This window comes from Trachemys scripta, chromosome 16 (genome assembly GCF_013100865.1).
Source record: "Trachemys scripta elegans isolate TJP31775 chromosome 16, CAS_Tse_1.0, whole genome shotgun sequence".
NCBI classification, from domain to species: Eukaryota; Metazoa; Chordata; order Testudines; family Emydidae; genus Trachemys; species Trachemys scripta.
In genome coordinates, this window is record NC_048313.1 from 17,650,723 (window position 1) to 17,654,136 (window position 3,414).

Genomic DNA, 3,414 nt, shown 5'->3' on the forward strand with positions numbered 1-3,414 from the left:
AAAAAAAAAAAAAAAAGCCAACCCCCCACACGCATACACACACACACACACACACCAGAGGAAATGGGACACAGGCGCGGTTTCCAGGCTCCCCCTCCCTCTTCCAGATAAACAACCAGCAGCGGCTCCCCGGGCTCCCGAGGCAGGCTGAGCCCGACCCGCGGAGCGCCAACCCCGGGCAAAACACCCGGAGAGGGGAGACCCGCCAGCCCGAGGCGGCGCACGGGGAGGGTGGGGGTCGCGCCCCCCGGTTACTTTGTGGCAACGTTCGAAGCTTTGTTATTTTGTATCAATCCAGAGGCGCTCAGAGTGGAGGGGGGAACCCTTGAAACTGCTCCCGGGCTCTGATTGGCCGCCGGGGAAGAGGGCGGGGCTAGAACGCTTACTATGGGGTGTTTACCTAATAAACATTCCAGCCGCCCAGGGAGTGGGCAGGGGCGGCCACGCCTCTCCCACCGGGGGCTGCGTCTCGCTCTGGTTGTGCCTCAATTTACCCCAGGGATCCGTGCAAGCCAGGCCAAGGATCAGGGTGGGGGAAATACACCCTCCCCGATTGTGCAAGAGAAAGTCCTGGCAGGTTAGGTCACGGTGCACGATTGTGTAGCCCACCGTAAGGGAAAGAAGACGTATGCAACACTTTCTAGCGTGATAGTGGCTTCCTCCCTCCCCCCTTACCTTGAGAAGAGGACAGTCGCTATGAGGGGTGCATGCCCAAGTAACCTTAATTTGCCCCCCTTGTACTTATGCACTATGATCAGGAATCCTAGTTCTCAGTGATAACCCCCCGCCCCCCATTCTCTGATTTAAAAAAAAAATAAAAAAAATCTGTGTTTTTCCACAATTAAAATGAAACGCTGAACTTTAGTTTCTCCAGCTACAATAGGGCACCCCGCCGCAGGGGGCTGACAGCCCAAGCCCTGACCCAGGATAATAGGGAGAGCCGGATAATGAAGGCTCAGATAAACAGGGTTCTACAGTATGTTTTTATTTTTTCCACAGAATGTAAAAACTAAACATTCTCTGTAAAAAACCTCACATTCGGTGTTTTTCCGTGGCAAACAGCTTTCTTGGATCCCTGTTACAATATGGATTTGAGTTGCACTATTTTTTCCACCTGTATCCCTATTTCATTCAGGGGACAGATACATAGTACTCACGGATTGAAATTTACAGAGCTGTATTCAGTGCAGGATTTAGATGGTGCACAGCGTTTACGGTATGGAGCCACACCTACTGTGAGAAGGATAAAAGAAAAATCGTCTCCAACTACCTCATCCACTGTGCATGGAATTAGGCAGAGAATGAATATATGATCACATAATTAAAGACTACCATCATTATTAATTATTGTATCATTGTAGTGCCTGCTGTACAAACACAGAACAAGAATATAAGGTTGTGCGACCTCATTTCTGTCATTTCCTCACCTAGGTGCATTTTGTTTAAAAAAAAAAAAAATTATAGAGACAGCATCCATAAACAACACAGGTGCCCAAATTTTTCCGAGCTGTTCGCCATAGCTAATTTGGATAAAATAGACCAATAAAAGCCACTCTCATATTAAATACAGAGACTCAACACTGCAGAAACTACAGGCTCCTTCATGAAATGCTCTTCGGACACCTGCTAATTACTGTGCTAATTCAATGATAGTTCTTTCGTAGAAATACTTTTTATTATCTCAGATTTTCCCAATATACTAAATTTTATCTGAAGATGGTATAACCAGACCTTACCTTCTGGGTACAATCTCTCTCTGACACGGAGCAATTATTCCATGATTTCTGCTAACTCCTGATTATAAGCAGTGTCTCACTAGCTCCCAGCTCGACTGAATTGGGCTGGTTAAAGATCACCATGGCAAAAACTGCCTGAAAGGTGCACCTGGAATACTACTCCAGTAGCATCATGGAACATTGGAGCAACTTACCAAAGGTTGTGGCAGATTCTCCATCACTGGCAATTTTAAAATAAAAATTGGATGTTTTTTTTCTAAAAGATACACTCTAGTTCAAGAGTAACTCATTCAGGGAAGGCCTATCGCCTGTGTTATGGAGGAGGTCAGACTAGATGCTCACAACAGGTCTGTCTGGCCTTGTAATCTACAAATCTATGGTCAAAAAAATCCCCCAACAGGCCCTTAAAAGATGGGCAAAAGAAAAATGACATTTTCACTGTCCCTAAGAGCAGCACCTGGGATTTATTACACAATATCTGATAGCTTCCTACACGGCATCTGAATTAGAATCCTACTTATCAGATAAGTATCAAGACTGGCTGGGACCCCTGGCCCACCCAGGGCCGGCTCCAGGCACCATCTTGCCAAGCAGGTGCTTGGGGCGGCCACTCCGGAGAGGGGCGGCAGGTCCAACTATTCGGCGGCAATTCGGCAGACGGTCCCTCACTCCCGCTCGGAGCGAAGGACCTCCCACCAAATTGCCGCCGCAGATCGCGACTTTTTTTTTTTTTTTTTGGCGCCGCTTGGGGCGGAAAAAACCCTGGAGCCGGCCCAGGGCCCAACCCAGCACCCTATAAATCTTTCCTGATTTAATTAAAACAGGTGTAAAAGACGGCTGCCCGGCCAGGCAAGGATATAGGGATACAATCAGTAGAGTCTGGGATCAGGAAAATAAAAGGAAGTCACAATAAGAGTTGAAAGAAGAAGTAAAGGGAGAAAGGGCAAGGGCTATGTTTCAATCTTTACAGCATTTCATGGCAATAAACCTTATCTGCAGCTACTGCTCCATCCTGCAGGGCTGGAGAGCATTTCCCATGCTCAGTGTAATAATCATACAACAAAGAGGGAACTCTGCTTTCTGGGAATTAGCTAGTCCAGCAGCATTCTCTCCCTCTCTTTCCTGATGATGGCCCATGTCTTGTTCACCTTGGTTGCCCAGGTGAAAAGGCTGCAAGAGGAAGTCGGAGGGTGAGGTTCAGGAGACAGAAGGGTGCAGACTTCTCAAAGGTGGACAGTACCTGTTTTTGTTGAAGCCTCGGCTGACGTTCCATAATATCATTGCTGCTCCCTGAAATGAATGCTGGGAAAATCTCTGAGCTGGGAGAGGGCACTGTGAACACTGTTTCGTGCAGAGCAGACTCTCTGAGTGATGTCCACAGGGAAAGCACACTCTTCAGCAACAGAATGAAATAAGACAGCAGGCCAGGAGCAGAGAGAGAGAGAGAAAGAGGAGGCTGGATGCCAGGGAATGGGGAGGCCCTGGGGACAAGAGACAGGGTAGGAGAAGAAGATGAGGAAGCCATCAGTTTGGTTTCATACTGTATACCTCTTTCCCAGCTGACAGCCACAAGTTCAGATATGCACGGTGCTCTGCTGTGTGACTGAAACCTCACAGTGCCATTTTGACACTGAGGATGCATTCAGAAGCTAAGCTCTATAAATAGGCATGTGAGAAT